Raw genomic sequence first — 9,772 nt, 5'->3', positions numbered from 1 at the left:
AAAATAAAAAAAATTTTAGCTAAAATAATCAAAAGAAAATTAATCTGCAGCTATTTGAAAATTAATGTATTTTTTCAGTAATTTGTGGAACAAAAACAAGTCCTCAGACCTATACGACCCATATGGTCATTTATCTCTTACCTTTCATACGACCCATTGGAACGTCTCCTGAAATATCGCTACTACGTTGGCAGGAGGAAGCGCAAGATCTCAAAGATGCTGTTACACTAATGAAACCATCGTGGTTTTATTATGTTCGTCACACAAACTACTTAGTTGGGTTTAGAAGCAAAAACTATTTGCTTTTGGTCTCGCTTGCCTGCATGGGGGAAAGTCCTGTGTTCCATGTATCTCACCATCTAACTCACCATCCTCCGAATGGATGTTCTTGCTCTATATACCGTGTTGTCAGACCTACTTGTCTCATAATTACTAAGGTCGTTAGAGGGGACCTACTTCTTTACTCGTCTCATAATTACTAAGGTCGTTAGAGGTTGCCAAACTGGTTGTAATAACCTGCTGGCACCAATGACATATGGAGCCATTTTTACAGCAGGACAGTCTTAAACATACACTGATTTCAGCATCACGAACGTGACCATGTGATGATTTTCATCATCACATGTGGAAGTAACTTGAATAGGTTTGTTTTGGACTCATTGATGGACAAAACAAAGCTTGGGAATTATAATAGGCAATTTAAGTCTTTAGATTTTTATTTTGTCTCGCCAATAGTCCATTAATTTATGAGCAAAGGTAATTTACAATGATATGTGACAGTAAAGAGCAGAATGTGTAAGCAGTAGGGATATGAATAAAAGTAAAAGGCAGAAAAACAGAGAGAGAAGATCATTAAGTGTGAGTGAAGTGGATGAAGTGAGAAAATAATCTATACATTATTAATGAAAGCAAAGAAAATTAGTTTCAGCCCTGTTCCAGTCCCATTTTTACTGACTTCATTCTTCATATTTAAGGAGATATTAAATGCTAAGCTGACTGACGAATGTCCTGTGCATACAACCTGTCAGCTTCCTCTTGTCTCCATTTCTGGGCACCAACACACCCAAGTGTCCGCTCCTTTTGCCTTTTCTTTCCTGCTGTAACACATGACATGTCTCCCACAACAGTCCTGTCCTGCCCTTTCCTTCGTGTTTCTTCTCCTGGAGTCATGTATAAACAAGGCAACATTCATACATGAGTGGGTTCCTATGGCCACAAGGCCTGGGGATTATCTGAGCCATAGCTCACCATGGTGTGATGGGTAGGAAAAAGCCCAAAGGCGCGCACAGATGCTTTCGTGCTACCAGTGTAGCCTTAATGATAAACTTATGGGTTCACACTTCAAGACTCTATGTCTAAAACAAAAGGGGGGGAAAAGATTCACTCAACAGATGCGCTTAAGGCCTAACCTTGAATAGTTCTGTGCTGTTTCTGTTTATTATTAGCTTCCTGATACATGGGACCATGTTGAATACAGTTAGGAGTCAGGGAGTTTAGTCTCTCTCCTTAAAGAGGCCATAAGACAGACTGTTTACATAGAGATTAACTCAGATGAGGAACATGTTTGTTCTGAGAAAGATAATGACCAAGTGATTGTATGCGCAGGCTGCTGGGGAGAGCAGCAGTGTCCTCGGCTGGCACACTCTAGTTGTTTCTGGATATCATCCCCACTTCTGTCTCCGCTCACCCCTCAGCTTCAGCTCACATCTGGACAGATACACGCCCTGAGTTAAAGTTCTTAAGGTGTCAGCACTAGTTGATTTGGCAACACCTGGGGTTACTGTGAGAAGAAGGGCTAATGTATGTGTTTACACTGCTGCCACATATTATTTTAATAAAGGGTTTGGTCAAAAATGCTAGCACATTTCATACTGCACACAACACAAGTGCTTTTCCACTCAACAGTAGGACACAGTAAATCAGCTCACTGTTGCTGCTCCTGTCTGTTCCACTGCAAACACTAAAAATGACGCCCTGACGATGTTTTGCACTTTTAATGCAGAATGTCCTTTTGCATTAACATCAGCAATAACATAATACAGCTCTGATGTGCTGTAAAAACAGTGAGGCTGTTAGCTAGGACAAAAAACTACACTGGACTACATGCACGTGTCAAGTCCAATGAACGGCAGACACCGGTACTCCACTAAAACTACTGTGTAGAAAACTAACCACTGAATGTAAATACACTGAAAGGCTACTGCAGAAAAAGGTGACCATAAATGGAAGCGAAAATGGGCTTTGTTTTAACAAAAATGTGAAGGAGTAGGCTGGTCACAGAACAGGTCGGCCCTTTGTCAGACCAAAGGGGAACAGACCAAACTGCCTGGACTTAGCTATAACTTTATATCATAATAGAATTTATTATTACTCTTTCTGAATCTTGATGTGGGGAAACAAACTGAAAGATATTTCCCAGTTACGCTTAACCAGTGAAACTCAGAGACACGAGGCGGTCCAAGTGGCTACAAAAAACCGTGCTGGTTTATTCAAGGATCACAGGCAAAATTAACATTACACGCTCTGGTATCCTGCACCTCCAATACTGCGCGCAGGCAGATGAAGAATGTAAGACCCTGAATCCAACAGGCCTGTACATTATATACGATTTGGGCTAACCCCATTCTACACAGGCACGTCAAACCGTGGCGTCACCTGATATGCCAGCTTTACAGCTGACCGTAGCAGTAGTCAAAACATGGAGAAAATCAACATGTGTGAGTGTTGATTAAGTGGTGTATCTAAGAACATACAGGACATTCAGGGACATGTCCGGACATTAAGCCTAGGAAGATATTATGATTAAGATTACAGCTGAACATATCATACAGTAGCCACTTTCTATCTAGTTATCCTTGAACATAAACAACCTGGAGTAACTCATGGAAATGAGTAAGCATTTAACAGCCTGAGCTAGACATCCTGTCTACACTAAAGACATTTCTAATACAACAAGTACCTAACCAATATCTATCTGACTAAAAATACCTAACAAAACTCTGTGAGGTCTGTGGATGCGATGTAGGAGACTTCATTAGTTTCTGTTTATGAAATAAACTGAATGTGTGCAGAACGTGAGGTTTACATCTTCAGGCAGTCCTTAATCAGACATCTCTTTTCTGGCATTTGTTTTTGTATGTTACAAGGTTGGATTTTAATGCAGTTTTTTAAAATAATTAAAACATCTGATTTCCAACCATGACATTCGCTGTGTCTGGGCAGCATCCAGACAATGTGAAACTGCCTTCTTTCATTTCTGGGTTTTAGATCCAATATCACTGTAAGGAAAATCCAATTTTTACACAACCAGAGCTGTCATGCAAGCACGACTGAGTGATTAAAGTGTCAGTGGAACAAGTGTAACCGTAGGCAAGAACATATTGCTGCAGGAGGGGTCTTTTTGTTCTGCAGTCATTCAGTATGTTCCTTTCTCTGCTCCTCCAGCCCTCTTATGCCTTTTCAGTCTTTTCTTTCCTCCCCTCTTCTACGTCCTTTAAGTGTTTTGCAGAAAATTTGATTGCTCAGTTCCGTTTACATTCACTCACCATCTGCTGAATTTGGCTGCGATTCTGAATCGGTTCTTAATGTTGGCAGCTTTGCATTGACTTACCCTCTGTTTCTTGTGTCTGCATTTCATCTCCTCCTGATCTGTGGCATGTTTTGTTTTCTACAAAACAAAGCACCAGAGAAAGCATGACATAAATGTAAAATAATAGCCCTGGACATCTTCCGGAATAAAACTGCAGACTAATCAACAGTGAAAAGGAGAACAAATACAGCAGAGTAGGAAAAGCATGGGCATTACCCGTTACAGTAACAATGTCTCTGTTCCATTCGGGTATGACGTGTAAACCCGGACAGCATGACAGTAAGATCCACACAGAATTCAGTCATCATTCATTTTTTAAATTTAAAATCCACCTGTGCTTTTGCTACTGTGACACAAGAGGCCCACTGAAACCCTCTTTCCTAAAAATGTCACTTTCCTGGGACTAAATTGCAACAGTAAAAATATGAAATTCTGAAGGAGATGTAGCACTTAATCAACATGAAAGGAACCGCTGCTAATTAACAGATTTGGCATGTCACAGAATTACTGCTCACTAGCAGTGTACTTCATTTGCTTTCAATTAAACTCTATCCACATAGCAGCAAAAGCTTTATTCAACTTTTTTATGGTTATGTTATGATTTTTCTCCTTGAACTCAACTGGGAAAATGAGTGATTTTGGTTTGTCACAGCGATCTGAAACACAGGCATGACATTTAACTGATGAAGCCTTAATCAAACTATCGCCGACTCTGGTCCCTGGGGTCAAAGTTGTGCCATTTGTACGCTTGCTATCCTCCTCAACAATTGTTCAGCAACTTGTGCATTTTTGTGAACAAATTCTTCCTCACATAACTGGATTTCATAAATATTATTTCTAGAGGTTGTTAATTCAGCATTGAAAGAGTTTATATTGATTAACATGGCACCAGATACTGTATACAGTAAAGATTGATAAGTGGATTTGGGATATACAGTATAGCAACAGGACCAATCTTCAGTTTTATCAGTTTAACAGTTAAATTACATCTGGACTTCTCGAGGCTTTTATCTATTATACAGTAGTGGTGATAATACATCATAAAGTAAGACTAAGCTAAACATTGCACAAAACATACAAGTAACCATATGAATTAAGTTTGTTTTACTTTATTTTTCATCTTCAGCAACAACTCAGAATTCTGCATTCTCACTTATTAATGGGCTATTTATAGCACCATGGACTGTCTAGACGTAGTGTCATTTTAGTGAATTCAGGCTGAACTCTGTATAAACTCTGCCTTAGAGCATTGTTGTGTGATAAGCCTTGGCCCTCCCTGCTGCCGGGATCCTCACTCAGCCTGCACTGCTTCTTAAAGTGAGAACAGTGACAGCAAAGAGATCTAGTCCATGGTGCCATCAGATGAAAGTGTATGATGATGACTGATGACTCTGCTCTGACACAGAGTTGTTACACAGATATTAAAGTAGTTTGGAAGAGCCTTGTCCCCCTGGCGGCCACACAGCAGCAGATATAAATATAACTGATGTCAGAAGAAACAGAGTCAGGGTCAGCTTCTGCCAACACATTTTAATGTTTCTGTGACTGTGTGTCCCACAAGTGGAAGGATTTGCTGAAGTATTATTGGGGGTGATGCTTATCCCCAGTGAGAACCCAGCAGAGGGTGAATTGTCCCTTAATGGAAGTGAAAAAAAGTGCTCTCATAAAAGTAAATATGTTGAACAGAAACCTTTGCGTGCTGTCTGATGGATGTGGTGTACGTCTCAGGGAAGCAAGACCACACAGACAGGCTAAGATGTCAAAGCTTTCAGGCCTACAAAAATACATTCTTCCCAGATTTGATGTCAGTACATTTACTTCCTTGAAATCTTCTAGGGCCATTGTTTTCAACCAGTGGTCCACAGCCCCCTGCTGGTCCATGAAAGTATAGCAGGTGGTCCCTTACCATGCATTCAATAACGTTGTTTCACCATGGGAATCAGTTATTTTTTTTAAAACACACTTTTATGTATCAATTATTGTTTGTGAATACTCAAATTCATTCAAAAGTATAACATTTTGAAAATCCAAGGTGACTTTCAAAACTGTGCCATTGGGTTTATCCACCCCACAACAATGGTCCTCAGGTTGCTTCTAAGGCATATTATGTGCCCAGTTTTTAATGAAGATGATGTACAGTATCATCTCAAGGATAATTAAAGCAAATTACAAAATTACATTTTGAAAACCCCACAGTAAAGAGTCAGAATACTCAGATTAACATTTTTAATTTTTAGCTAATGTGCAGGCATTTTAAAAAATGTTTGCAATTTGTTGTTATATTTTATATGGATGTATGGCTCTTTGTCTCAAGTGTAATATGTTATACTTTGCTTGTATAATTACTTTAACAACCCAAATAGTCATTTTGGGCCTTTCAGGAGATACAGATTTGAATTTTTAATAAGGATTATTTCTTTGTGTATACATTAATGCAAGAATGAATGCATGAGAGGTACTGCATCCTAGAGGAGGGGAGAGAGTCAAAGTGGGAGGGGGCAGCTGGCAGTAGACTACTCCATCTGCACACACCAGTCACCACAGGTGGACAAGAATATCAGTGTAAACTGAATAATTTATGTCAGATTATCCAGGGTTCATGTCAACAGCTTAACTCAATTATAACTTTAATTAGAATACTGTATGCAGTTGCTTTGTGTTGTGCATTATGAGGCGTGTGTGTTTGCACATTTGCATGTGTGGTAATGCAACATGTTCATGCCAACACGAGCTCTGAGCACACAGATATCCCTCCTCCTTCCTTTACACAATCTCAGCCAAAATCATCTTCTCAGCATTCAGTCACTGTGATGGCAAAGCTGTCTCCACTTATCTGGAGTAAACAAATCTGACTGTGGCTGGCAGTGGCATTTGGTCTCTATGTGCTCTTCTTCCTGGCAGCATGTGTGTGTGTGTGTGTGTGTGTGTGTGTGTAGAGCTGCTACCACTGGACACAGCCAGATCCTGAAGTCAGTCATCTAAGATCCCTGTTTGAGACATCCCACTGCTGCAAGGCAAGAGTCACATTTCATTTCACAGTGCTAATTAATTCCTGCAGGAAGTCATGCGTGTCTCTAACTGATTGACTCATTGTCACACCCTAAAGAGATGTCCACGACTCATGATGCTCTAAATGCTAATTTCACGCTAGCTGTAGGGGTGGAAGCAAAGCTGTTAATTTGTTTACAGTGAAAGATCAGGTGCTAAGAAAGCGACAGGTTTAGTGGGACCACTGTTAATCAGTCACCCATTATTATTGTTGTATTATGTTACGTCCTCGGGGACCTGTTTGCGATTTATGGTCTATTAATACCTTGCTTTAAATCTGCTTGTCATCTGTACGGTGAGTGTTGACAGACTCAGCCCTGATGAGGGATCAGGTCTGCTCTCGCCAGAGACAATGAGCTTCACAGTGAAGCCAGGATTCTGTACAGGAGCAGCCTAATGCTCTCATGTCCCCCTTCATCTTGTTCCCTCTGTCTCACTTTACCTCACTTAGCCCATTTGTTTGTTCACCATGCATCCCGAGCACCTCTCCTCTCAGGTTTGTCTCGGTGAGCTTTGAGAGCCATTATTCATGGTCACTCATAAATCTCCGCTCTAATCAGCTCCTGTATACATCTGGCACAGATGGATCCTGAGCATAAGATATCGATCCCATCAGTAAATGAAGAACTTGTGCGATTGTGTGTGTGTGTGTGTGTGTGTGTAATTGACCCTTGTGCTGAAGTTTGTAAATCTTTTTGCTCTGTGGTTGACTACTGCTGCCTTCCACTGCTTGTTAGCAGCTTGTTTCACATCAGTGCTCACTGAAAGCACACATATAGATAAGCAAGATGCTATGTGTTCACAGGGTTACATTTACCCCAGCACAAAAGGTGGAATTTTTAGCTCAGCACTTTTATATTAAACAGGATTTCACCCTCATTAGGAACCCATGATTTGTTCCAAGAAAGCCTAAAGTCAGATCAGAGCAACAAGTTAACATCGGATAGCATTAATTACTACTTTTCTGTGCTGAGCTAAAGGCCTAAAGGCTTTATTATCCCAATTGTTTTACCATTTGGAGTGCCCTTCCCCAGTAAAGCTAGCAGTAAAAACAAGATATCACTTTTGAACACATTAGAAGCAAGCATAATGGTGCAACGCATTTGGAGGACCATTGTTTTATTTGTGTTGTTTATTACATTTTAATAAGTGATATGTTTACTGTTCAACCTTTTCCCTGAGTTTTCAAAACGTTTTTCTTCAACTTAAACTTAAGATGGTTTACATTTGAGATACCACTATATCTCCCATAAATGTCCAGCCAGTGGAGGGAGAGTTAGGGGTGACAGTAAAAGTGTAACAGAAAAGTATTCACACCTATCCACTGTCTCAAACTTCTCTCAGTTTGGATTTAAAATATAGTTTGATTTTGAGCTAACTGCTCTGAGCTGTACCTTATGCTTGTGTCTTTGGCAGCTGTTCTGGCTTCTCTGTTTTCTTCTCCGTGGATCTCACCCACATTCAGGGCAATGTTCATAAACATCTTTCTCAGTTAAAGCTTCACTTTCTGGCCTGTGATACAGAACAAGGTAAAAGTGGTACCTGAGTTATGCATTTTTGGAGGATCTCAGAAGTTGAGTTAGGAAGCTCTTGAGCTTTCTAGTGAAATGTGATGCTTTAATCTGCGCCACATTTCACACAGACGGAAATTTAGCTCCAGCATGCAGTGCAGAACTAAAGAAATGGTAGCGTAGCTACAGTATGCACAACAATTTTACACTAAATTTGTACAAACATTTTTACTTGAAGTATTTCTCTACAGGGACCACCCAGGTTTGAACCGGAAGCCCTTTGAGCTACAGTCAGATGTTCAACCACAGATCTATTCTCTCCTCTGCAGTGACATGTTCACATCAGATTAAACATGTGTCACATTAGGAAAACATACCTAATAAAGGGTTTAAGTTTACAACTAACTGATGCTTTAATTAGAAGCTCCCAAGGTGTCACAAGATAAATCAGAGTGGTTGCCAGATTGAGTACCAGATTTGTTTTTTAGGTGTTCTTTAAATCTTTAAATCACACTGTATATCTGTGCCCTCCAACTCTACATGGAAGGGACCATTATTCACATCCAGTGTGCTGCAGTGTGAGAGTGAATGTCTGTCCTTATAGTCCTTGATGGATGATGACAAAGAGGAAGAGGAGGTTTGGGAAAGATGGATGGAGAACAGCAGTGAGAGCAGAGGAAGGGAGGTTCATGGAAGGGTATGGGTGTGCTGGGATTTGTGGGGGTGGGTAGCGAGGGATTATGTGGCGGAAGGAGGGGGTTGGTATGGAATGGGGATGATACTAGTGACCCCACCCCCTTTTTTGGATGATACTAGTGCCCCCACCCCCACCCTCCTTTATATATTATAATGTCTCTATCCGTGAGCTAGTTTGTGAGCAACTCCATTATCTGCTCTCTGTGCCAGACTATGAATGGGGATGTTGCATGAGAGCTTTGTCTCTGCTCAGAGTGCAGTGCCATGGGCTGAAACAGGACGTTCCATTCATGCACTTTCTCCGATTTTCTCTAATTAGACTGTGAGCGCCGTGCATGTTTGGCTGCCTTTGTGTGTTTCTATGTACACATGTGCCTGCTTGTTTCTACAGAGTTTGAGAAATGATTGCTTCCCTTGCAGTGGTTTAGTCTGTAATGTATGTATGCATCAGGCATAGGTCAGCGCATGTATCCACTGTGTTTTTTTTTTCTGTGTGGATGACAAAGGAGAAGATTTCATATCAGGGCAGGAGGGAAGGAGTGGAATACCTTCTTCTAACTCAGTCAAGATTTTCCCACCTTCAGGCCAGTTGTTAATTTGACACCCGCTTTGTGTTACCCTTGTGCTCGCCTTGTCCAAAAAGCAGCTCCTAACAGTGAAACCCTTATTTCAGATGTGGTTTTTGTTTTTGCTTCATACAGATGTTGACCTGCAGCACACTGAGCGGGAACAAATGTGTTCAAAATGCACCATCAGCGCTATCCTCCGAATCGTCTCTCATCACCATTCTGCTCTTTGTATCTATCAGTCTTTTAGACAGCAGATTGGCCCCTACAGTGTAGACTGAGGCTGAAAGCTGCAGCTGCTGCACACACTGAGCGGAGACAAGGGACAGCACTCCCCCAGCTCCTCTGCACACATACACATG

The sequence above is a fragment of the Monopterus albus genome, unplaced genomic scaffold (genome assembly GCF_001952655.1).
Source record: "Monopterus albus unplaced genomic scaffold, M_albus_1.0 scaffold12.1, whole genome shotgun sequence".
Taxonomy (NCBI): Eukaryota; Metazoa; Chordata; class Actinopteri; order Synbranchiformes; family Synbranchidae; genus Monopterus; species Monopterus albus.
This window is presented reverse-complemented; position numbering follows the sequence as displayed.